General features: G+C 39.1%; 1 protein-coding gene across 5 annotated transcripts in view; it reads right to left on the reverse strand.

Moving 5' to 3' along the window:
- TPK1 (thiamin pyrophosphokinase 1) overlaps positions 1 to 27,731 on the reverse strand; it is a 305,759-nt gene that overhangs the window by 65,012 nt on the left and 213,016 nt on the right. The window lies entirely within an intron of this gene.

Consider the following 27,731-nt stretch of genomic DNA (forward strand, 5'->3'; position numbering starts at 1 on the left):
GATGAATTTTTTAATTAGCACTTACAGCACCTGTGTGAACATCCCATGAACAGTTACAAGGAAGAGCAGATAGTGGAAATCTTTAACAGAATGAAAAGTGCTGAGTGTTATAGTTCTAGCACAATCTGTGTACTAAGAAACTAAGAAAGTGTTGATGGAAACTAGCTACAAGAAAGCAGCAAATAAAAAGTAGTGACAAGATCAGTGGATCAGTGGAGAAATCATCCTCTGGTCTCTTGTACACAGATAATTTATTCCTTCAAACAAGCCTGGGCTTCATGTGGGAGAAGCTTCTTTGAAACAGAGGATTTTTTTTTTCATTTCATTTCTTGTGGATGCAGGCAAGCAAAACTCGAGTGTGTCTTTTACACACAAATTCTTCATCATTATAAATAAAATCAGATATGCCTATTTATAAATATATGGACTCTGAAGCCCTATGACTATTCAGTGAACACTTTGTTTAGCAAGAAACCAAGGTTTTATACCATAAGAAATGAAAAACAGTTGAACCATAAAAATCAACTAAATGTCCCAAGCAGCAAAAATAGTCCCACAAATTTTCTTGGGAGAATGCATTTTTAAGCTTCTTCTCCTGCCCTGTCCTGTCCTATGCTCATTTCACATGCTCTTGCCAATACAAAGTCACTAGTTATAAAGTCAAAACTGTAGGCAAAATATCTTATTGCTGAGACATTGATGTCTGAGGCATTCTACAGCTTCTCCTGTTAATGCCAAATGCATTATGAAGAAACAACTTCAATACATGTCATGCTCTCAGTTAACAAATGAACCTTGGAAAAGCTGTCAATTAGGGAATATCAGATTGCATAGCTTAAGTCTATTTGATTGTTTGCAGAGCAGCGAGAAAACCAACCCAATATTATCTGTCTTCTCAGGGTGTCCAGCTTCACGTGGTGATGAGCCATGTATATGTGTAGTGGTTGAGAATGCTTGCCTGCCAAATTCAGAGGTGTAACAAATTCAGGCTTGATAAGCTTTTAGCTATGCAATATGCCATGCCACCTCTCTCTCACAGCATGGAGGGAGGAGGAAAGGAAGAGGAGAGCTACAAGTACAAGCACTCTTGTTGTGTGATTACAGATATTGTCGATAATGAAGCTGATGATGAGTGAGAGATGAAGGGGTGGGACTGTCTGATCCCAATGAACCTACATATTGCTGCTCAGAGCTACTGGAGGAGAGGAGCAAACCCACCATATTAATCAATCAGTAAGAGAATATGAAAAGCAGACGAGAAAGTAGCTGGCCCCACAGAGAACCTGATTAAATTCCATATTCTCAAAGTCTGTGTCTAACTAATACCAGGTTTGCATTTCCTATTCTATGATATTCTGGCCCAGTCTGCAGATAGAGAATCAATTCAGTAGAAATTTATGCAGATAACTGTCTTTCTGTGCTCATGAAATAAATCTTTAAAACAGAAGATGCCAACACCAGAGGCTCACCGATATCTAGGATTTTATCAGGAGTCTTTCAATGTCTGATACTTCACGAAAATCCCACTTCACACATTCCAGTGATTCTGTGAGCACAATGATTTTCTTCCCTAAAAGGACATTTTCTATCACTCAGTTGTTAAGAGGAATTTCAAATAGGGAGACCAAATGGCTAAACCAAAGCCAGTAGGTAGGTGAACGGGAATACTGAAATGCAAATAATTTTTTTAAAAAACCCCTCTCAACCGTCAGGCCAAATTATGTTTTAGGGATTGGTTCAATAATATAATGGAAGTCAGTTCTAAGGCTTTTCTTTAAATAAATCAATAAGGGATCTTAATATTACTGGGGAGAGCGGGAGCAGAAAAGAGAAATGAATGTTGGGAAAAACTAACAAACAAACAAATTACAAATAACCCACTCATTTTGGCCAAAAAACATTAAACAGCCAGTGCATTTGTACAGTAAAGTTCTAAATTCAAAGCACTGTGAACCTGCCAGGAGGGAAATTCAGTTCCCAAGCTTATCTCCAATTTTTTGAGTACAGATCTCTCAACCAAGCAAGATGGAACTGATATCTGCAGGAGGAAGGGAGGATGAGAGCTTGTAATTTACAAATACAAGTAATAATTTGTTCTATTTAAGTCTGTGTGATTAAAGGAATAATTATATACCGTCACTTAAAATATCAAACTGCTTTCAGTTTCTGCAGAATTCAAATTTCCAAAACTAGGTTTAAAAAGAAAACTGAACTTTGACTAAATAACTCCCTCATTATATTTTTTTGCCTCTGTAGGAGGTAACTGAAATATTTTCACATTTAACTTAAAAATCAAATATTACCATGTTTGAATGTTCCTGGTGATAAAAGAATGACAAATAATACAGCTGCATTGATTTTTATCTTATTAAGTCAGTTTTGAAAAACATTGATCAATCTTCAGCATTGATTTTTTTCCCTTCATTTTGTTTTGATGCTGGAAAATAAGATCAATTTTTTGAGTTCAGCAATAAGAAGAAAATGTCAGAAGATATTTTTAAGAATTCTTTATCCACACAGGTTAAACTTTTCCTTTTGATTCTAATGCCTTGTGTTATAAGAAAGCATTTAAGAAGTAGTGGTTAAATATGCACCCACTCCAACACTCTTTTTGCTGAGGAAAGACCTAAAGACATAGTTGTTATTTGCCATAGCTAGCTGAAATGAATAGAAGTCTGATTGCCAGGAATTCATACACCTCACCCCATTCAAAGCTGTGAGAAGCTAAAATCCTTAGTCAAAAATCTGCAAGCCGAACGCACATGAACGGCATCAAGACAAAAGTGGGGGCTTCCTTATGTGCATGGATACCCCAGTGCAGAGAAAATTACTTCTCCAAGTGCTTTTCACAACTTCTTGAATAGATGTGTTGCAATAAATGTACACTCTAAAATGGATATCAAGGAACAAAATGTTGTGAAAGAGAGAATGAGGACTAATCTTCAGTAATGCATTCTGAAGGGATCTGAAGGAGGGAAACCTGGAACTTGTCAGGCTGAAGCTAAACACTGAGGAGAGGCATAAAGTCAGTTAACAAGATGCTGGGGAAAGATAAGGAATTAAAATTAAGCTTTGAAAAGCAAATCAGGAAAGATATAGTAAACAGATCTTGGAAACTGCTGAATACCAAGGACATATGAAAGGTAATGGGGAAGGAAAAGAAAAAGGAATGAGTTACCAGATTGAAGGACAAAGCAAACTTATTCTGATTCAAAGAAATCAACTGAATAATTTCATTACTAGAAATCATTTATTTTCCTAAAGGGGTACTTTCACCCGTGCTTGATGTGAGATCTGGGACTACAGAGAAACAGGATTTCTGGAGATCTGGCCAACTGCTCTACGATACCTCCTCCACTATCTAGATCTTGTTTTCCATGATCTTCTGATAAAACATCTTTTTTCACAAGCTTTATTCCTATGATTACTCCATAGATGGCAGCACACACTTGAAAGCAACAACAGCAGCAAAAAACCAAATACAGATGTCCTAGTGTTACCCAGGAAAGAGGCAAAGACCACAATCTGTTTTAGTACATAAACATCTGGGTGCAGAAAATGGTATACAGAAAGATGACTTAGGGAATGGGTGGAAATCAACACAATCACCAAAGACAGCAGCTTAAGGGAGGAAGAAAAAAGGAACAAAGATGAAAGAAAGCTGAGAACATTTACTTTTAAAATCAAATATGACTGGCAATAAAGTAAAAACAAAGTTCCAGAAATATTTCTACTAATCGTTACTTGTGTAAAAGCTTGACTTAACAATAATAAAAGCTTCTAGGCTGAGATTTTGAGCAAGACAAATACAGCCAATTTTTCTCAAAGGATGTACTTAAGAAGAACTGTTTTGTTATAACCCTAAAATACCATCAATTGTCTTTTCACACAAATACACACAGTGCCAAGTAGATATTATGTGAACACTTTTCAGAGAATGTTTTCTGAGCAAACCCAGCTTTTGGTTGCTGTGAAAATAAAAGTATCCAGCAAAAACTTGTATGTCTAAAAGCTCTCATATGTCATATCAATGACTGCTTAAACACATGGAGGAAAAACAGCAAATTTATTATACTTCAAAATAATATTGAAAACTGTTGGACCCAGTCCTGCCAATCCCTACTATCATAGTTTAGATTGTTCCTGTGCTGAAATGGATGGACTTCAGTGTCTCAGTTATTTGCAAGACAGAGCCCTACCAAGGTTACCCTTCAAGAGGAGCACTTAATAAAAAAAATTACTTTGCAGTGAATAAAATCCCTGGTAGGAAAGACAGAATACATTATAATCATTATTAGACCCAATTAATGAACACATCTGTTTCAAAGCAATTTATGATAAGGGTACAGAAGGAAATCCCCGTGGAGGTGAGTGCCAGTAAACTGAAAGGAGTTACTATACCCTGAGGTTATACATTTAAATGGTTGCTACTGTATATCTAATGTACAAATTATCCAAAGGGAGCAAATGATTCCAGAATTTCACACATTCACACATGAACATCTACAGTCCTAGCAAAAACCAGCCTGAGAGAACATTTCTCATGTCTCTGAGCACAGTGAGCAAATCCCTTATTTGCCCATCACTTGTAGCAGCATGAGCCTGTGAAACAGCTCTCTGTCTTCTGCAGGCCAGTCTGTATGGGTGGCAAAACCCCAGCAATCACAGGTGCAAAAAATGTGAAAGTATACTTCCCTCAGAATGCTGCAAGCAGTTAAAAGTGACAGCAGCATGTGTGCTTACATGCACACAAATAAAGGGATAAAAACACTTTTTCGACCTAAAAAGCTAACTGGGAATACAAAAGATAGTTTAAAAGGGACTTTCATTAGTTTAATTCCTTTTCACAGACATATCTTAAAGATTGACAAATGCCATAAATACCAATTCTTGTTCTACTCTGAGCACCACCAAAAAGAGAAACTCATTCTGTTTAAACTTCCCACTTGCAAATGAGATTCCACAACATTTTCACCAGTTTTCCACAAATCATGCAAAATACACCACAAATACAGAGTGAAACGACAATGATCAAGAAATGCCTGGTTCTTTTCTAAATTCAAGCAAGCCTTCGACTGGCCCAGTGTGACATTTTATCCTTGAGCCTTGTGCATTTGGTGCCCTATCCTCAGCAGGCTCATCATTATAGGCTTAATTAGCATTTTTAGTGATGCCTTAAAAAAATCAGAACCATTTCTTTATATCCATTTATGAGACCACAGAGTATAATAGATTGCAGATAAGAGTGAAAAGTAGACAAGCAGCTGAAGATTTCATATTGCCTGTATAATTATTATGCAGTGTTACAGCTAAATTGTCAGCCTAGAGGGGCCTACACTAAGGGCATTAATACCCTGCAATTCTTAAGTGATAAAAATGCAGCATAATCTTTTTCATTATGAATCAGTTAATATTAAATTTAGTGCCACTGCCCTTCCTTCTTTTGGGTATTTCTACAGGGGGAGAGTCTTTAGGATCCCTTCTATCTAGACTATATTATCTTATTTTTCTGGGAATTACAGAAGTGTGTGAATTAATTTAAAAGACAGGTAACGTTCACTTAACTTGTGGCAAGAAACAATTTCTTCTTAGCACTGAATGACTGACTGTTACAGAAAGGCCCCTTTATGTTACGTAAGAATACACAGAATTGAAATCTGTTTATCTGTTCCCTGGAGTCTTCCCAGGCAAACCTCTGTAGCTCTCCTACTCCAAACTTTCACTTGGAAATCTTCTATAGTGCATAAATAAGAATAATGATCAATAGGCCAACCAAAAAGAAGGTGGTCAACACCTTCTTTTAGTTTCTTGTACTTCTCAATCTTGTACTTCTTAATCCCTATGACGCTTTTTTTTTTTAAATGTTTTATACAATGGCAGCAAATCACGAGCCCTCAAATCCTCTCATACACCATCATCCTTTTAGTAGAACTGGCTTCATATTTGGAGGGTTCATGTTAGGATTAGGGCTTCATAAAAGCCTGGCCTCTCTAATTTCTTCAGTGCAAACAAACTATGAACAGAATTCCTTTCATGAAAGGGGGGAATCTCACAAATGCTCTCTTCTCCCTTTTGCTTCTGACCGTAACTTTCATATACCTCTAGGCAAGAAGGATAGAAGCTGGAAGTAGCAAAGAATGAACTTTGCAGACAATTTTACATTCCTCCTTGATCTCTGCTACAGGAAGAAATAATTTGCTGTTATTATAAAGATAGTCATTGACCTAGGATAAAAAAACATATCTACTTTCAGTAGACAGGAAAATGGCTTCTGCTTGGTAACAGCAGGCTTTGAAGATATGTTATGCCCCAGATCTGGTGCCAGCAATGACTGACTGCTCCTTTCTACAATGATTGATTGACTGACTTCTTTCTACACCTGTGACATTCAAAGACATGTTCCTCAGGTCAAGAAGAACAAATTAAAAAAAGATTAATTAAAATGAAATTAAAAATTAAAAAAATTAAAATTAAAAAATTTTAAAAAGTTACATAAAATTCAAGCTGGCCATTCAACTATATTTTGTGTTCTCCTCTTTTTTCCCCCCACATTTTTTCTTTTTTCTTGTAAAGCTCAGTGTCAGTTGGAGATTACAGTTCTCACAAAAATCTATTATTTCGTTGAAGGATGTGGTGGGGAATGGAATATTGAACTGCCCAGAACTGCTGGCTGGTGACTGGTGACCAGTGGTGTTCTTCAGGGATTAATTCTAAGGCCAGTTCTGTTCAATATTTGTAATGATGACTTGGATATAGGAGCTGAATGCACAGTTAGTAAGTTTGAAATAATGAAACTGGGAGGTGCTGTTGGCTTTTTCAGGGGACAAGAGGCCCTGCAGGGGTATCTGGGTAGACTGGAGCACTGGGCAATCATCAATTGCATGAAACTGAACAAGTCCAAAAGCTGGATTCTGCATCTGGGATGGAGTCATGCCAGACACGAGACTAAACTGGGAGAGGAGTGGCTGGAGAGCAGCCCTGCAGAAAGGGATCTGGGGGTGCTGGTTGACAGGAGGCTTGACAGGAGTCAGCAGTGTGTGTGCCCTGGCAGCAAGGAGTGCACCAAACACAGCATCACCAGCTGGTCAAAGGAGGTCACTGGATGGTCACAGCTGTGTTTAGTGCTGGTGCAGCCCCATCTTGAGTAGCATGTGCAGTTCAATTTAAGAAGGATGTGAAGATACATGAATGTGCCCCAAGGAGGGCACAGCAGACCTGTCCTTGAGGACTTGGCATTTGTCTGGTTTGGAGAAAAGGAGGCCAAGGGGTGACCTCATTGCTCCCCACAGCTTCCTGAAAAGAGGCAGTTGAGAGGGAGGTGCTGAGCTCTTCTCCCTGGCACCCAGTGCCAGGACATGTAGAAACTAAAAGCTGCTTCCATCAGGGAAGGTTCAGACTTGACATAAGCAAATATTTTCCTTACCCAAAGGATGGCGAAACCCTGGGCCAGACTTCCTTGAGAAGTGCTCAGTGCCCTGTGCCTGCCAGTGTTGAACAGGCATTTAGACAATGCCCTTAAAGCCATGCTTTAAGTTTTGATGGGTCCTGAAAGTGGTCAGGTAGTTGTACTACGTGCTAATTGTGGGTCACTTCCAGCTGACCTATTTGATTGTATTCTATGAAATTCTTTCAATTTACTGGCTGGGAATAAAATAGAACTTGAACAGGACCACAGCAGAACAAGTCTATACCAAGTACAGAGCAGTATAATGCAAGATGAAAAGCACGGACAGAAAAAAAACCATAAAATGAGGGTCAACAGAATGACAGGTTGCTGTTAAAACTCACGGCTCACCCTCACAAAAGCAGAAAGGCTGGAACAAGTAATACTGCCTATTTAGACCCTTTGACTCATGCATATTGTTGCATTTTCTGTATAAAAAAGTTTTCAGTCTCTTTCACACAGTAGAAAATCAGGATACATCTTCTGAAACAGGAACTGAACCCTTCCATAAAACAGAAAATTGCTAGGTCAAACTTCTTTGTAGGCTTTATTAATGAGATAGAAGAATAAAATATCTCACAAAAGTATCAAAAAGAATCAAGAAAGAAAATACATAGCCAAACACTTGAAAAACCTAGAAGCTAAACTATCAATTTCAAGCTATTAAAAGTAGGAATTAACCTTATACATAATCAAAGATTGCTTAAGGAATTAGGTGCATTACTCTTGCATACTGGATTTCTTGCCTTCCTAAACTTCTCTAGCTACATTTGCCTTTTGGAAAGCATGTGATTTTATTGCTACTCCTGCTCCATGAAATGAGATGCTGTCGGGTTAGTACTAGGAGAGAATTGCAATCAACACATCAAAGATTTCAGAATAAAAACCCTATTTCTTGCCTGTATTGGTTTAGCAAGGCCTGGTTTTGGCAGAGAGAAGCTACAAGGGCAGCTTTTGTGAGAAGCTGCTGGAAGCCCATGATGATATTTGATGAGTGATCTGTCTGGGTCCTTATCTCAAGCCATGAACCCTTCATTATATTTTTCTCTCCCCTGTCCAGCTGCAGAGGGGAGTGTGAGAGAGGCTTTGGCGGGTACCTGGCATCCTGCCAGCATCAACCCACTACACTTAGCTCCTACCATTACCAGCCACAAAAGTGGAGTTTTGCAGAGCACGAGAACTTCCCACAGAATGGGTCAGGTTAGAAAGGACCACAGTGGGTCATCAAGGTCCCTGCTCAAGCAGGGTCATCCTAGAGCACATGGCAGAGGATTGCATCCAGGCAATTCTTGAATAATGAGGGAGACTCCACAAGCTCTCTGGGAAATCTGTTCCAGTATTTGATCACCCACACAGTATTCTGGTGGAACTTCCTGTGCATCAGTTTCTGCCAATTGCTACCGAACAAGTTCCATTTCTCTAAGAAATCTATGCAGTAGCTGGGGAAGATGTTGAAAAATTCTTCTAACTTTAGCACAATAGTGTATAATCCCTACACTCATCATTAATGCTTAGTTTTTAGCATACAGAGCTTAGTACAAATACCAGAGATTAATGTGGCCTTGTGCTAACTCTCTACATCTGTGACTAAGAAGTCTTGCGCCAGCCAATGCTTCCTTATTTACTTTTATTAGTGATCAATATGCACTAGCAGATATCTTAGTTTTTAGAAAAAAATCTGATTGTGTGTCACAACAAAGCATGGTAAAGGAAATACTGTCATGGTTTGAGCCTGGCGCAATGCCAATGCCCCCATAAGAATACCTCTTTCCCTGGTATCTATTGTGAGATTTGATCAGAGACAGAGCAGAGCAGGCTCCAACTTATGACTGAAAGGAAAAAAACTTTATTGACCTAAAACTACAAGGAAAAAACACAGAACACAGGATGAAAACCTTCCAAATTTCCTCCTCCTCCCCCCACCAAATTTCCTAATTCCGTTACCACCCTTTAGATCACCCACTCTCAGTCCATCACCACCCTTTGGATAATCAATTCTCAGTTCCTGAGAAGAGAGGAGTCCCTCTTGCACCACAGACTTCACCCAGGAAACAGTCGAAACTTCTCGTGTTTCTGTGTCACGTGTGGCACCGCCCGGAGAACATTTTGCCATCGTGACCTCTTCCTTCCATGTCCAGTGCTCTCACCACTGCACATGGACCAGAGCTGCTTCTAGGGTTTTTCCCTTTAAGGATGCTTTGTCCAGTTCCAAAAAAGAGCACAGTCCCTCTCCTTTTGGGACACCTGTCCCCCCCATGTTTCACCCCCTGGGGCTGAGGGGTCTCTTGAACAGAGATCATCTTCCTCTTCTTCTTCGAAGACGGAGGGCACCACCACCACCCTCCTCCACCCTTCGTCTCTGTTCATGCACCTTCACATCACCGCACTCTCCTGGCTCTGAGCCCTTGCCTCCCCCTAGATGCAGTCTCTGTGTGACAGGAACTCAAGGGTTCTGTCCATAGCTATCCAAGAAAAGTCCAGCCAAAGGCCACTCCATCATCTCCTCCCACCTAGAATTCTTCTCAACTTCTCTCAATGTCTTTCACTTGTCCATTTCCTGCTATCCCACTCTATCTCATCAACTCCAGGAGGAATCAGCATCTGCAAGGTTTCCATCATCCCAAGAAGGGTTAAAAGTCCCAGGCTCTGCCGGTTTGGTTCATGAACTCCCATGGCTGGCTGCCCTGCTGGGCACCCCCCCCTTCTCCTTCACGCCAGCCGCGCTATCACAGGCACAGGCTGCTCTCTCTCTCTCTCCCTCTGGTGGGGGGGGAATGGGGGATGGCTGCCCGAAGCCCTCGCAGTGCAGTGCTCCTCCACCCTTCGGCCCAGGCCTGGCCTACCTCCCTCCAGCCGCATGGCTCCCCTCCCCCCCCAACCCAGCCTGGAGCCGGGCATGGGAAGGTCTGTGCTCTTCCAGGACTGGAACCCAAAGAGAGTTTCCCCTGGGAGTTCACAGCTTTTAACCCCCTGTGTTCTCAGAGGCGTATCCATGCCCTCAGTGGACAAACCAGGTGCCAATATTAAAATCTGAGCACCTATTGGCGTGACCACACCATCCCAAAAAAACTTCATTTTCTCTCAAACCACAACAAATACATTACAGCCTGATCCCATATTTGGAACAGTCTCAAAGAGAAAAGATTCATCAGAAGATCCAGAACCATGTTTAAATAAGTCCATGGAAACAATTAGCATATATGCATGGTTGAGGAAATGTGATGAATATGTGCTAGTTTCAGGAACATAACCTGGTCTGTTGAGTTGCTAGGCACGCACACTTGGAGGAGAATTCCCCATGCATTCAGTGCTGCTAATAGCAATGTTGTCTTTCTAACCTAGCAAATTGGTTAGAGAGTTTCTTTCTTGGTTTCTGATGACACTGCTGCCTCCTGTCCTAGTGCTTGGCACCACCAAGGAGTGCCTGGCTCCATCCTCTTCACATGCTCCCTTCAGATACTGTTCGGCATTGATAGAGCGCTGCAGGCTCATGGACAGCTTGTTGTCCAACAGGACCCACAGGTCCTTCTCCACAGAGCTGCTTTCCAGCAGTTTGGCCCCCAGCCTGCACTGGTGCAGGGGGTTTTTCTGCCCCAGGTGCAGGACCCTGCCATTGCCTTTGTTGAATTTCAGACAGTTCTTCTCTACCTATCTCTCCAGCTTGTTAAGATCCTTCTGAAGGGCTGCACAGCCCTCTGGGGTACTGACCACTTCTCCCAGCTTTGGGACATCACTGAACTTGCTCAGTCATTGATGGATAAGTTAAACAATTCTGTGCTAGTACTGAACCTTGGGGACACCACAAGTGACAGACCTGCAAACAGACCCCAGGACACTGATTACAGCTCTCTGGGATCTGCTGCTCAGTTCTCAATCGATCTCACTGTCCACTCATCCGCACTTCCTGAGTTTGTCTATGAGGATGCTGTGAGAGACAGAGTCGAAAGCCTTGCTGAAGTCAAGGCAGACAAAGTCCACTGCTCTCCCTTCATCCATCCAGACACTTGTCTCATCATAGAAGGCCATCAGGTTGGTCAAGCAGAATTTCTCTGTAGTGAATCCATGCTGACTACCCTAAGAACTTTCTTGCACGCATGTGGATAGGCATGGTCTCCAAAATGAGGTGCTCCATCACTGACTGGTCAGTTGTTCTCTGGGTCCTCCTTCTTGCCCTTTTTTGAAGGCCAGGGTGACTTGTTCTTACTTCCAGCTCTCTGGAAGCATCCCTTCTGATCTCCAGGGCCTTTCAAAGAGCATTGTTATGGTGTCTGCCAGCTCTCAGCACTCGTAGATACATCCTGTCAGGTTCTAGGAACTTGTGGATGTCAAGCTGGCCTAGGTGTTTTTTAACCAGTTCTCCTTGACTAAGGGAAATTTTCTACTAATAAAAAATACATTGTCTAAAACTCATCTCTGAGGACTACACATGGTACAAACAGGAATTTGAAGGTGCATTTTTGTCTGGTTTTGAAAGAACTTGGGAACAGGAAAGGGAAAAGGTGGCTGTCAAATCTTCAGTACTAGAGTTAGTATCCTCTTAAAAGTATGTGTCCATTTCCTAGTGCTGATTTTAGATGCTCAAATATTACCCACGTAACTCCTTAATTTAAATTGCACATTATGATGAATAAAATGCAATACATACAGGCAAATTAATTTCTTCATGTTTGTGTATGCTTATGAACATTTCAGCCAAATTTCATGCTTTGAGAACTATTTATGATAACAGCCATCTTCATTATATAAAAACAACTAAGCTTGGACATCTGTCAATGTACCTATCCATTTGTTCATGTCTCCATCTAATTTACAGAAAAAAATCTAAATCTACCTTCTTCCTGTTTAGGCCACCATCCTTTGTCCTGTCACAAAAATCTTTGGAAAAACTCTCTCTTGTCTTTCTTATAAGACCACTTACATATGGAAAACACCACAAGAAAGCCTCCCCACAGCCTTCTCTAGGGAGAGGTGAACAACCCCAACTCTCAGCTTTTTTCATAGAGGACATATGCAGAGAGCCATTTAGCTCAATATGATCTGAAAAGTCTAATGAGGAAGAAAGTTTTGAACTAGAACTTTTTTCTCCAAGCCACTTGAACCCTATTAAAAAAAAAAAATAGACAACTAAATCACAACTGATTTTGCAAGGTCTCTGTAAAATCAGAGCAATAAGAAAGCAAAAAAATTTAATTACTCTCAAATTTTTCCCAACTTTTCATTTCAGAAGATCAGGTTTAAAACTATCTGGAGTATATTGTAATGTTGACTTGATCGAGTGAATTTCAATAAAAGCATCTCTAAAAACAAACAAACAAAAAAAAAACACCCTTACAATTTTAAATGTGTTATCTTACATTTTGAAACAGACAGAAATAAATATTCCTGCCTCAAAACAAGCAGCCCTTGTGCAGACACTCATGTTCACATACAGGATTTGCAGAGGGACCCTTTCCAAAATCAGGGTAAGCAGAGATTACTGTTTCTTACAAATGAGAAGCTCAGGACATGAAGCTCTTCTGAAAGATTTTAATGATGTCTGTCTTAGTCCCTTCCCGATCCCCAGCCACTCTTCCTACTCAGCAAAGCCTTAAGAATCTGCTTCTTAACAGCCATGACTTGAGACCAGCTGTAGAGAAGCCTACAATGGTTCACTGGAAGGAGAGACACTCACATAACCCTCCAGATAAAAAAACAACCACTTTCATGGCTGTTTTCTTCAGGAGGTTTTGGGAAAAAGGTCAGACTCATTCCTGACAGGCCACCAGAATGGGAAACATTCCTGTATGCATTCATGGGCCACTGCTGGCTGCATTATACCACTCAGGGGACATGTAACCATCATCAGGAAACCTTTGCACTGAGGTGACCAGAATGAGCTCCAGCAGCTCCTGCCACAGGCCAGGCTCTGCACAAACACAAAGCAACAACACACTTTCCCATTTAAAACAGAAATTAAAGCCCTACAGTAGAGATACAGGACAGGAACTGACATGTGACAGGCAGCTGTCGATCACCACAGCACTACAAAACCTTTCAATGGATGTCTCTCCAAAAAGTTAATAGCTAACAATCCCTGGATAGCACTTCAGGAGGGCTGAATGTAGATAATTAGCCACAGGTAATTAGCCACACGTTCTGGCTACAGGGCCAAGCATAGCGGCAGGATGAAACCAGAGAGAAATAATCTCAAGAGAAATCATCCATTTCTTCTGGGGTGTTTTGTACTTTATTAGCAGGAACCAAATGGAGAAAAATGCAGTTTCAGACTTTGTTGAAGACTATACCGGTTAGTCAATGTGGCCAAGAAATATTAAGCACATCAGATTTTTAAAATGCCCTCAAGATAAACAGAGAAACATAAGACATTTCAAAATGTAATTCACCTTGACTGGTGGGGAAAATAGTGTGTTTTTGTTAACAGACTATAAAATAGGCACTCCAGATTTCTTTTGGAAGTGAATGGAAGACAGCCCCTCTCTAACCTGGTATTACTCTAACAAAACACTCATCCAACGAAATAAAACCTATACATTGAATCTATGTAATAATTTTAAATAGCAACAATACCCATGGTTGGTTACTTGAGAACCACTTGCTTAGATAATTACTGAATATCTAGAGTAGGTGAAATGCACAAGGAGTTTTTATATGGATACTTTGTGAAAGAATATTTAAATATAAATAACATTAATAAACAAGGCAAGTTAATTTGGCTTTGCTTTAGCATGGTTAATGCCAAAATAGTTAGCTAATATGTTCTCTCATTCACTTGGGGCTGCATGCTTCTGTATATTCTACAATATGTTTCTAATCTAAATTACTTTTGAAATTTGAGCTTAATTTAGAAAATCTATCTTGCTAAGTCTCCAAAACCGTGTCATTTCAACTAATTAATATGAAACATTAATGGAGATTAATTTATCAGTTTTTTTTTTTTTAATGAAGTTCATCAGAAGTCAAATCTGAGATTCCATATAACAGGAAATGTTAATGTCTGGAAAATAATATTTTATGTTCTTGTCTTAACTTGCAGATACACTAAGTTTTGGAAAAGAAATATTGATGGCCATGTTCAAATGTGAACAACACCACCACATTGCACCAAAAAGCTCTAACTTGACTTTTCGGGAGACAAGGAAGAAAAAAACCCAAAAAACCTCCAGGTCTGTCTTCTAAATTCATTTGGCCTGTTTTTTTTCAATTTCTCCTTCTTCCCTTTTCCTTTCTTAGGATAGTTTCAGGACAGCAACTTATCAGCCTCAAAGACTAATAAATTCCATTTTAATATTAGTGTTTTCTGTTAAACTTCAAGAAAACATTATTTTTGACAAAGGTGAGCCATTGCTGCCTTATCAGTAGTGGTGGGTGAGGAAACCATTTTACCTGTTTGCTCTCAGCCACCAACCCATGAGTCCCCATAAGTCCTGAAAATGCCAAGAGGGCATCAAAAGCCAGTGAATTTTCACTTTCTTCATTTAAATACTTCCCTAATGTGTTGGTAAAGACACTGTAAAAGCCCGTGAATATACTTATCTGTTTAACTGCATCATTCCTGCATCACATCTGGTCCTTGAGTGCCATGCCAGATTTTATCCAAAAATCCACAAAACTTCAATTTTAGCTAAGTTCCCTTTTGGTAGTGAAAATGGAGATGCAGTTGTTTCCCCCATCTACTTTATGTCAGTCTAACTGGAAGCTTGCACTCTAATTTCATGCAGGGAAAACAACAACAACAACAACAAAAAAAAAACCAACCCCTCAGATATCTGAAATGCTTCCCATTGCAAATATAAACAAACACAGACAGCAGAAATTTCTGACCTGACCATGTTAAGTAAGACTAGAGGATTTAAAGCAGAGTTTATTGGGGCATCAGAAGTTTTGGACCAGCAGAACTTTTACCCAACTGGAGTGAAACTCCTGGCAAACAAAAATGAAAAAGCTTTTGAGAATTTAAACAAGAGTGAGAAAGAAAGCTGACAGGTGCTAAGAAGCACACAGGTCAGACAAAGACATCTGCCAGAGACTTCAACAACATGAAAGTAACTTTGAATCCAGTGGTGGAGGACAAGTCAAAAAATTAGAGTTGAAATGAAGGAGGTGCAATCTGAAATCATAAAAGTAATTTACATAGAGAAAAAGCATCCATCAGGATTTTAAAAAACTCATTAGCATTATAATGAATTTAAATAAAAGTCCACCGACATGTGATGCTGTTTTGGCATGTATAAAATAAGAGAAAACTTAAAGGGGTTAAAGCTGTAAAATAGGAAAAGCTGTAAAAAAACCCCATACATATTAATAGGGTTTTACTATTGACAATTTACTGTATGTTTACAGTAATATTTTTTTATTAATTTTTTTAATACTTTGGACTGTCTCCACACTGGGATCCACAGTGACTTGAGCACACACAGAAAACTCCTTCTGGACACAATTAAACTGGAAGATCTCTTCAGAAGAGCACCTAAAGCACTCTATCCACTAATGGGCATTCACAGAATCACAGACCCAGACTATGACAAGCCTGAAATAAAACCCTGAAAAGTGTGCAGTGTGGACATCAGACACCACAAAGTGTTTCAGTACTAAGAGCCTCCTTCTACTGATCTGCACTGCTTTTTATCAGAGACACAGGGTCTGGAAAGGTCTAAAACAAGAGTGATAATAGAGGCTAACACAATATGTCTCCATAGAAAGTGGCAAACTATTACATTCAGCAAGATTTTGGAAAGCAAATTCTTGAAACAACTTGCTGTCCTAAGCAACAATTTTTCAATGCTGTATTGTCACACAATACATTCTATGAATACTGTTGTTTTATCTTAGTATTTTTTACAGAAAACAGGCATTCAACAAAACTTTATCTCAGGATAAATTCTTCTTGAGTAGAAATTATTTATTTATTATATTTATTATAATGCAATGGAGACATGAGCAACTGCAAAGGTTTTACTTTTTAAACTCAAGACAAAAGATATTGGCTCAGCGGATGCCAGATAAAATTCTGGATCCAAACAATTTCGTTCTGGCTGCTTGGAAGGACCTGCCACTCTCTGGCAAGGAAGAGGGGCACTTTTGGAGGTGCTTTGGTTTGGAGGGTATTTCCAAATATAGGTCTGTCACCACCAGAGAAGATTTAGGCTGTTTGACAGGATTAGAAACAGCAAACAATCCACCCTCCCCCCAGCTCCAAACTGAAATTTAACCTTCTCAACACAAAATTGAAAAAATGCACTATTTTGAGACTTGCTTACAAGTTAATAAACCCAATTCAGACATTGTATTTCTGCTCTATTTGATCTGCTCTCATCCTCTCTGTGTAAACAACTTTCTTCCCAACCAAGAAACAAAGTGAAACTAAAAAATATACTGACACACAGAAAAACCTCCAGTAATGCATTATTAGATCTGCAACCTCTCTGCTGCATAAGGTGGCTCCTCTCAAATTTATTACTAAAGCTGTGCATGGCTACTAAGACATGTTGCAAAAAGTAACCACTGTAGTCTTACTTACAAGTGTATATATAGATTTAAATAACACAATTACTGTTATTCTACATTCCAAGTTTAACTAAGGATCCAATAAATAACCAGATTAAAGAATAAATAAAGACCTTCTTGTTTACTAAACTTCTACTGTCTCCTTTTCTCCTGAATTATAACTGTATAAGTTTCTTCATTTCAAACATAGCATACATAGTACTGACTTGTTCCAGAAACAAACACATTCTTGTCTTAGGAAATGGTTATACCTATGTGTAGGGGAAGAAAAAGGCAAATATGGTACAGTCAAAAAGTTCAAATCCAACCTTAAATCCAAGCTTTCTCTAAACTTTCAATCCTAAAATACAGTTTTGGTTTTCTATTACTCCCAAACATGACTCATGACCAACACCTGCTCTCAGAACATCACAGAAGAAACATCTAGAAGACATTTACATCTATTTTAATTCTAGAGTAAATTAATGAAACAGAAAAAAAGTGCGGAAAATGTCAATGCTCCAGATTTCCATGCACAAAAATAAAATAGACATTTCTGTCCTACTGCTTCCATACAGCCTCTTTGCTTATCTGCTGGGTATATGAGTAGTCTTTCATTTCTTTAAACAGCTGCTGAAACTTAAACAACACCTGTATTAGAGACTGCCCTGCAATTTCCTGAGATGATGGACTGCTCTCAGTTCAGACACCACTCATAAGAGACAGCTCTGAGGGCCCACTGGCATCTGGGAATTCTAGCTATAAACCTAGTGGTGATTCTGTTTTGCAAAGGGGTTAATTTTCCAAACATCAGAATTACTAGCTGCTTCATTGCTTATGCCCTTCTCCACTTGCTGTCTTTGCAGTAACAAACCATGTGATCGTTACCTTTTTCTCCACAATACATAAGTGATAGTTTTCATCAGAGCAGCTACTATTTTGCAATGAATACGAAAAAAATCCAGGTAATTTTTTTATTACCTTTTTTTTTTTTTTACTTTAATCCTGGAAAACAAAGAAAAAGCAAGATCTAACAAAAACATAAATTTGAGTTATTACCCCTAACCTAGAGCTACTGCAGATACATCCAGAAGAAATGTTGCAGTAGTTAAAGTTTCATGCTCAAAGTAGCAAGTTTGCTTTCAGGACTGCATCTTATATTCCTAAGGGGTGAAGTCAAAAATGCCACTGTGTTTCCTGATGTCTGCAGCTAAGGCAGCCTAAATTCACTCCAAGTTTGGAGAGTTTGTTTTAAATACCAAGTGCTTGGGGCACAACTTTGATGCCTAATCTTTTTCTTTTCTGTGCTTGTGTACTTTGTGTTCATACGTGTAAGTGTATAGATAAATTTAAATATTTTCAGAACTCCATACATCTCATTTGCATGCTCAATGAAATGTCTATGTAGCCAAAATTTATTTGTTTTTAGAATCAGAAGAATCCGAAAGAGCTGCAAGTAAACATTTGCCTATCATGCATTCCTTTGAACTGCTCCAACTGTCACAGAAGGTAATGTCATCTACAAGTTTATATACCAAACCTCTGGACAACTACTATTGTGCTTTCTACTGGAACGTTTGTGTACATAAGCACCTTTCCTTTTGAAACTTTCCAAAAGCAGACAGGTTTTGTGAACAATTGCCCTCTTTCCCTCCCTTCTAAGATCAGAAGTAAATGCACCTAGTGGAATGTATTACCTGAAATTATACTGCATGTTTTCTGAATCACTTACCTTTCCACAGTGTATGCAGGTATGACAGACAGAAATGTGATCACATGTGATGTTTACCACCATAAATCTCTACAATCCATTGAATAAGGTATTTTTTTTTTAAAGGATTGTTCAGCTCTGAACATTCAACAGCCCATTCTATAAATTGAGGGCAATTAAATCTGGGAAGGCAATCTCTCTAAAACCAAAGGCCAACTTTTGTAGTACAACTTTTCTGCACCAGGGAGTCAGAGATCAAATTTTTGTCTATATCCCAAAAAGGACATGTGATAAATGGTACACTACCAAAATATGCTTCCTAAAAATTGCAAATACAGTTAATCTGCAATTTTAAATATTTAAAGATATCTGGAATGTAATTTGAGATTCTTATGAAGTCTAAAGCCCTTAAGCATCTGTGTCTTATGACACAGGTATAAATCTATAATCCCATTCACTTTGCACACAACTACTCCCATGATGAAAAAAAAATCTCATGCTCAGAAAGATAAATTCTAATGTTTTCTAAGTTAGAGATAAGCTTCTATGCTGTGTAAAAAGAGGAAATTCTGGTTATATCTTGAACTGGTTCACTGTACACTGAAGCTTAACCTGGACACAGATGCGGGCTGAACAAAAAACACAGGTTATTTACTGGGGATGTGTAATGTGAAGAACAAGAGGATAATCAGGCCACCAGCTGATCACATCTACACAGCTGAGAGATGAATAACTATTTGCTGTAGGCACCTATTTATTTGGAAAGGGAGAAATAAGGGTAATTTATTTTGCTTCCATAAAAAAGACTTCTGACTTTGGTTAAAAAAAAATTGGGTGACTGTAAGATTGAGAGGCTGGAGAGCAGCCAAAGGTAGAGTTCCCAATAGGAATTTATTAAGATAAGCTTGCCCAAAATTTTAAAGTATGTTCTGCTTCACAGGTAAACAGAATGTTGCTATTGTACGTCAAGAATTTCTTCTTCATTGCTGCTTTCATATCATCATGCAAAAACATTTCAAGACATTTCCAAAAATGCATAATCTCTTAATCTGCCATCTGCAGAGCCAGAACAAAATGAACGTGTTCTGACATTGTGAATGAAAGATTCTATGTTTCAGTGACTAGACAATGCAGTAAATGCCCATTAACCATCCATCTGATCATGTTTAATTTTCAGCATTTCTGAAAAAACCTCATTAATGACTTCTGCAAATTACTGGCATGCAGTTGGTCTCAGTTTTTGTGACTAGTATTGCGTGTAGTTATGCAGCACAACTAATACCCAGCAGATTACAGGCCAAATCTTCATTTCATTGCAAGGCAACATTTTACTATAAATTTAGATGGCTGAAAGTTAGGGAGTTTCTTTTGTCACTTCCACAGATTTATCCAACAATCAAGGATTTGAATCACTACTGAGATATGCTGCAGAGGCTTCAGCTAACTTGAGGAGAATGAGGAAATCAATGCATCCTAGACCCTTACAGAGCATTTACATTTCTACTTTTGGCAGCCCCTGCCTAGCCAAAAGAAGAGCTGCTCATTGTTTTTGATTTAAAACCAAAATCTCCCTCCCTCAGAAAAGTCTCACAGGGATCCCTGCATAAACAAGAGGGTCAGCTGATATGTGGAGAAGCATTCAATCCCTTTCCACTTTCAGATTAGCTATTATGAGCGAGAGGCTGAAAACAGGCACTCCAGGATGCTGCCTAAAGATCAGCTCCACAATGCCTGCCTGATGGGGAGAGCTCCCTTAGTCACTGGAAAATGAGAAATACAAACCCCCAAACCTACTCTGAGAAACATGAATGACTATTCATTTTCCTACTCAAATAAGATTATTGGTAATTGCCTCTGCATGCCATGAAACATGCTACCGCTGCTGCACCTTCTGCTTCCATGCAGAGCACGGGCCTGCTCAGCTTTAATCCCTTGCAGAAATAACTCTTTTGACCCTGGGCCTGCATTCCTGAAAAAAAAAATCCCTTTCCATTGTCTGAAAAACAGCAGGTTTCATGAAACTATAAGCAAAAGAAGCAAGCAAAATGTCAATGAGCAGCCTGAAAACGCACTTGCTGTCAAGGCAATGCAACATCTCTCACCAGCAGTCACGCGGCTTTTGCATGTTCTGTCCACCTCCCACAATATTTTGTCTGGGCTCTAGGTCCCAGAAAGGCTGAGTAAAGGAGCCAACCTTTGTTTTACCAGCAAACAGCAGTCACAAGCAGACCCTAGGCTGGGGGCTTTATGGGAAAGCTGTACATGCAGAGGGGAGGGAGGCCCTGATTCACACAGGAACTAAAAGCACCTGGAACTCCCTCTCAGGTGAACTCACTGACAGCCACATCAGTAACTTTAAACACTAAACCCCCTTCACATCTCCCTCTTGGGGCTCTTAAGGCAGTGCCACCCCTGACTGTGCCTGCCCAGCCCCTTGGGGCTCCTCCACTCTGCTTGCTGCCCGCAGCCTGGGGCCATCAGCACCCGACCCGGTGTCCCCAGGTCCCCCTGGCCCTGCCCTCCTGGGCTCACACCCTGTCCTGTCCCCATCCCCATGGAGGTGCCCATTTCTTGGGGCTGGGACTGCCACATGGCTGGGGCTGTGGAAGGCTTGGGCTGCCAGGCCCCCCAGTCACCTCCTGGTCTCCAGGGAGCCTGAGCCACTGCGCCTTGGATGTCTGCTTTCACCTTGCTGCTAAGTGAAAAACGCTCGTGAAACTGGGACACACAAGGGGGGAAAATTGCAATTCAAACTTTTACACCTTCCTGAGTGAGATCTAATATTTCTAAAGAGAAGATAAAAATAGTTTAAAAACTGAGATTCTCTTATAAGTTGAACAGAAATAAAGGTCACAAAAAATGATTTGTTTTCTCTACTAGACCAGTTATCAGTGACTAATGGATTATTTAATAGAATATTGCTATTTTATTGAAAAAGGACACCTCCCAAACCATCTTTTATTCATTCGTTGGCAGAAGTTGTTTCATTTTTCCTAATTTTTCAATATTAGAATGAAGGTCAAAACGGACCATCTCTTGTCAGTTACAAAATCATTCAACCATGTCCATTGCATTAATTACAGATTCCATATACTGCTTGAAAGAAGAATGAAAGAGGAAAGTCAAATTAATATGCAAAATGCTTATCTGAAACTTAGATTTCTCTTGAAACTAAGAGAAATGCCTTAAGATGCCACTCTAAGAAAATCAATTTACAAAATGCAATTGTTTCTTCCTACAGTGAAAAGTAAGCAGCCAGCAGTATATTGGTATTTTATTGATGGGTACAGTAAAAGAACATATAAAAACATTTTCTGTAGACTCGTTTACACATGTGCTATTTCTTCAGTTGATATGAGTTCCACTTATACTTTCTAAAAATACTCTTTGTCTTGAAAGGTCTGCCTTGATTAAGACATCCTTACTTTTACTCTGCCAAAGTCAGGAAACCACTTCACCATGCCACAACTTTTTTTTTTCTCCCAAACTCCAGAATCAACTAAATTAAAAAGACATGCTTCCCCCAAACTCAAGTCCCTGGAACTATATCTGCACGTGCCTCAGTTTTACTAATCAATGCAGATGCACTGAAATGCAGAAATTAGCTTTCAGGTCACCATGTACATACCTTCTCTCTTATGCACCACACATTTTAAACATCTGACAACAGTTTTATTTTAGGATGGTTAATCATCCATGAGTATTTACTTATAAAAGCCTGTTTTCAAGGGAACCTAACTAGACCATAAAAATTTGCTTTAGGCAGAGACAAGTACAAAACAGAAGTTAATGCTTTTAGTTTGTTTCCAGAATAATAAAAACACATTTGAGCACTCCTAAGTCATTGACATCAGTGGATCCAATAAAAATTGCTTTTACTTTTAAGCCAAGTTTTGCTAACCAGAGTGTAAAGATGCCTAACTGTTCTGATATTTATTTGAGCTCTAAGATACTTCAAAGAATGGCAAAGTCTGGCAGAAAAGGTTTTTCTTGAGAAGGGAGGGGATGTTATTACAAAAGATTCCTTTTGACAGATCTCGCAGAGCAGAGCTGTCACTGGGAAGAAAGTCTGTTGTAGGTCACGCTATCACAATGTTTTTCTTGCACTGAAAAGTCAGAATACTGTTTTCAAGGGCACTCAGTGCCCACCTACTTCTCCTCTCACTAATATTGATGCCTCAGGTTTTAGCTTTCATATTTTCAGATTATGTTCTGCTTTAGTGTGTAAGTCTAGGCTTCATATTAGGGGACAGTAAGCTCTCTCTACAGAACAGGTAGACAAAACAATTCCTTCTCTAGCTGGGGACCAAGGACAACTGATCCAGACTGCAGGCCCAAGAGCACAAACCATGGTGGACCAGAGAGGGAAAACAAGAAGGGTGGACTTCTTGGGCTAAAGCTGTGGATGGACAACTAGCTTCAATATGCTAATGGACCAAAACTCATAAAAGTGTGAGACCCTGTGACCGGTTGTCCATTTTTGTGGCCATTTTGGGTTGTGCTGCCCAAGGTGGATCTGTTGAGGTCTCTTAATAAATACCTATTTTATTCTTTAGCTCCGTCTAGTCTCTGTTCTAGGTCAGCCTTCACAAGGCATCAATATCACCACCACTAACATTCCCTGGGGTCCAGTGGGAGCTCAGGTGAGTCACACTGAACACTTTCAAAAACATGTTAATAATGACTTCAGAATATTGTTTAAAAATAGGAGTGTTCATCTTTCTAAGGCCACATCACTGTCTGTCCTCTATGTATTTTTCTTTCTTATTTCAGATGTATTGACCACCTGTCTAAAACACTGGTTTTCTATTTTGTCCAGTACAATTATCTGTAGGCAGCTATAACAGTGATCTTTAGAATCAAGCAGAATTTTTGTATTGTACAATATCGATATACATACAGGGTATTTACATAAAAGTATGATACACTAGCCTGCCCGCAAAACATTTTCCCCATCTATTTCTATCCCAAACTCAATCCTAGCAAAATTCCTTTAAGAGCTTCTTTATAGTCTTTAAAAATTAGGAAACTGCCACAATCAAAGTTGATTTTCTAGAAGCAGGTACTTACTTTCAATGTAGCATATCTATAAAGCTATCTATGCACTACTGGCAAATCCTACAGGGCATTTAGTCTATACACAAGCACACAGGGAATACTGTTCCCACACCTTTATCCTCTCTTTTTTCCCTTAATTTCTTCTTTCTTTGTTTTTTCACTATGCTCACTCCCCACTTTTCTTTTTTTCACTGTCTTTATTCTAAGCACATTTTTCTATTTGTCTGTAGAGTCAAACCATGCTAAGACTCAAGCCTACACAAATCCCTCTTACTCATAAATAAAAGAAACAGTAGGGATGGTCTTGGACTAAGCCTCTAATCTGACCTCCCTGGAACTTGGAGAAAGCTCAGATCCAACTTGACCTTCCCTAACCAGTACCATATATATACATGTGCAAGGAAACTCCATCACATTTTAGATGAGAGTTACAAACAAAAAGTATGAGATTTGGAAAAATATATCAAGAATGAAGCACATTGGAGACAAACATACAAGTGACTTTAAAAACGTAGGGACTTTTTTTGTCTACTGAGAGTACTAGAAGTGCCAATAAGACTTGCTATGCTACAGCACATCAAGGCAATGTTTTTCAGCTTGGCACATAACATTTTGACAAGTCATTTAAGGCCTTAAACTTTAATGAATATGGAAGCAATAATAAAAATGCATGACATACAGTGTGTGTTTGCTGCCTAAGAGAATGTTTCTCTACCAGAATGTGTTCTGCCTGTACCCGCTCAAAATGTGGCTGGTTATCTGCAGATGAACTCACAAATGCTCTTTAACTCAATACTTTATTATTAAAGTCTATATGGTTTTATTACTTGTGTACACAAACACACCCACATTTCCACCCATCATAAATATCAATCAGGAGAGAAATAAGGAATTAAAATTCCTCCTCAGCCATTCTTAACAACTGCAGTAATCTCATTTTCACCCTTCAGTGCTCACACATACAGAAATGTAGGTGCTTATTTCTAGTATTGCTAAGATAGTAATTAAATCAGTTGAGGGGTCAGGAACAATGTTTGGTAATTCAATGTTTGATAAAGGGTTCAGGTAGCCTTCTGAAAAATTAACTCCTGCAAATGAGGTCTTGTCCCCCTGCAAAGAACTTCATGCTTCTGGGCAGTACAACTACGCAAGAGTTTTAGAGAAGTGGAGAAGTGTAAGATTTCTCTTCTGCATGGGCACCAAAGTTCAGATGGTGCCAAATACTCTCCTTCCACTTTCCAATTAGCTTTCTCATAAACACATGCATTTTCCTGCTGATGCATAAACCATGCCTGTAGGTCTGAGCAATGCCTTAGATCCAAAGAGTGTCAAGCATGGAACAACTAAATCTTCTAAAAATTCTAATGAAGTAAGAGGCAGAGTACACAACTCTGAAGTTGCACATATATTTCTAGGATATATGTCTTTGGGATATTTCTGTTCTAAAGCCAGTATTATATTTCTTTTTTCTCTTAAAAAACACAGACAGATATTTGGAGAAGACTCTGAGAGTGTTTTAGTTCTGTTACTTTACAGATTACAAGAACAGACTCATCTCTGCATTTCCATCAAGATGAAAGCTGGATTTTAAAACACTCACTCAGTTTTTACCTAATCTGTCTTAATATCTTAAAATGAAAATACCCTTTTTAACTAGCAAGAATATCAATCAATTCAGAGTAGCTTTCAAATAATTTCCAATAAATATCAATATATTGCTTTTTCTCCCCCATAACAATAAAAATAAATGGCACATTTGGACACACCATTCCCAAATGACTTATAATAATATGCTGTCCATCCATCCATCCATCCTGGAAGGATAACAGTTATAACACTATGATTAATAATACCTCCTTCAAAAATAATGTTCCATTTTTGGCAACATATTATGGGTCTATAATGAAATTAGGCTAAATTTTCTTTATAGCTTTCAATTTTTAGAACTATATAATTTTCTCCAGGTACATAGGAGCCCACTCACACAGCAGAAAAAAAAAGTCAGGAGTTTTGGAGGGGGAAAACACATGAGTAACTGTGATATATTTACAGTCAAACACACAGAGACCTACAATCTTTAGACCAAACTCTCCTCATTATGTATTATGATATATCATGCTCATGTGATGATTAGTCACAGAACTCACATCAGTTCCTCAGATACAAAATTACTTCTGAGAAGCTCTGCCTTTTCCTCTGCATTTGTTTAACCCTCACTTATGACCAGGGCCATTCAACTGCAAGGAACAGACTGGAAGTAATTCTGTTTATTTCCTTGGAATATTTCTTAGGATGAAGAAAAGAAATCACGCTTATCATTTGCCCCTCAGTTACAGGTAATGAATATCAGGGCTTTAGGTAGTACCAATTATAGCCCATTTTGAAAAGACTGGCATGCCTTGCATGACCTTCTTTGTCCTTAGAAGGACAAGAGTTTGTTTATAGCTGATTTGGGAAACTCATTGCTTTGTGATGCAGAAACAGAACTGAGGTAAGAAAAATGCTCATCCTTCCAGTGTATCTCCCTCTGCTTTCCAACTCCTTTCCAATCTTCTTGTGGCTGTTTCCTAACTGGCTGTATCTCCACACCCCCCTGTACTTGTCACAGTGCCTGGGCTCCAGAGTAGTGTACTATGAGTGTACTCATGAATATTTGCACTGGTTTAACATAAAATCACAACCAAAACCCAAAGCAACGAATCTCAAAGAATCACTCCCTTTGTCTCAAATAAATCAAACAGAGAACAACTTTTGTCCCTGACATGAATAAATTCTGCCTGGGGGAGCAGTCAACCCAACTAGCAGAGTGAGTGAGTGCATGTGTGTGTAGACTTGCGACAGATACTCTTCTGACAGAAGATACTTAGAGACCATTTTAATTTCCTTTTCAATCTACCATGGATCCAGATAATGCTTATGAGCATCTCTTGAAATTTTTCCTAAATGATACAATAGGAAAACAAATTTTTCATATTTTTATCCCAGTAAATAATCACCATATCCTTACTCTGTTACTTCTTCAAGTAATTAATTTCATGCTCTCCTTTTATAGCCTGTCTAAAGTCCATAGCACTCTCCAGTCCATATATAATTTGCAAGATCTGCATTGCCTCTTCTCTTTGCATCTTTTCACCAATTTCACTCCTGTAGCATATTAAGTACAAATGTTTTTGCTCTATTTGCAAAGTTATTGCCTAACTTGGCCTAGTCTACCTAACCAAACACTTAAACCTTCTCCCTACAGAAGGACAGGCATGATTCTGATTTTCTCATGGTGTATTCCGTTGCTTCCCTGTGCTGAATCTACAATTCAATACTTTATTTGACACATAATTTTTGAAGTGCCTTAATTTCAGGATAAATAAAGATAAAGAAATGTATGCCAGTTCTATACAACTGTGGTGAATAAGCATTCAACTGCGTATTTTTGAACTAATTTCAAGAAACTTGGCCTCCCTAAAAATACAGGCCAGCAGCTCTTCCAAGAAATGAAAGAATCAGCTACTTGCTTAGGGATTTATACATCTACATTTAGAGATTAGGTTGGGTAAGAGAGGGGGAAAATGTGCCTGTCCATCCAACCACTAAAGATTGTCTGGCTACATACTAACAGAGCTACAACTTCCTGCTATGCTTGAGTAAGCTGCGCTCATGACAGCTCATTGTGCTGGGACATGATATATGTATTTTATAGACACCTCAGAGAATGAGAACAAATCTTGCTGTAAGCTCTATTATGTGATACCCCAGGATTTTCTTTTGCTCACTCGCCTATGAAAGACTGTGATAGCTATACTCATTTTCCCTTCTGCATCTCTAACCTACACATCTCTAACACATTAAAAAAGGCAGGGGGGAAAAACCATTCCTCATCTGATGTCTCCTGTGAACTGCTTTTTCTGATGGCGATTGAAATAGAACATGTAAAATTCTGATGAGATGAGAAATGTTTTATTGGATGGCACAGTGGTCATGCACAGGGGGCAGAAAGCTGAAAGAAGTTAAAATGTAGAAGTTATTATTTCTAATAGTCTG

Source organism: Haemorhous mexicanus, chromosome 1 (genome assembly GCF_027477595.1).
Source record: "Haemorhous mexicanus isolate bHaeMex1 chromosome 1, bHaeMex1.pri, whole genome shotgun sequence".
NCBI classification, from domain to species: domain Eukaryota; kingdom Metazoa; phylum Chordata; class Aves; order Passeriformes; family Fringillidae; genus Haemorhous; species Haemorhous mexicanus.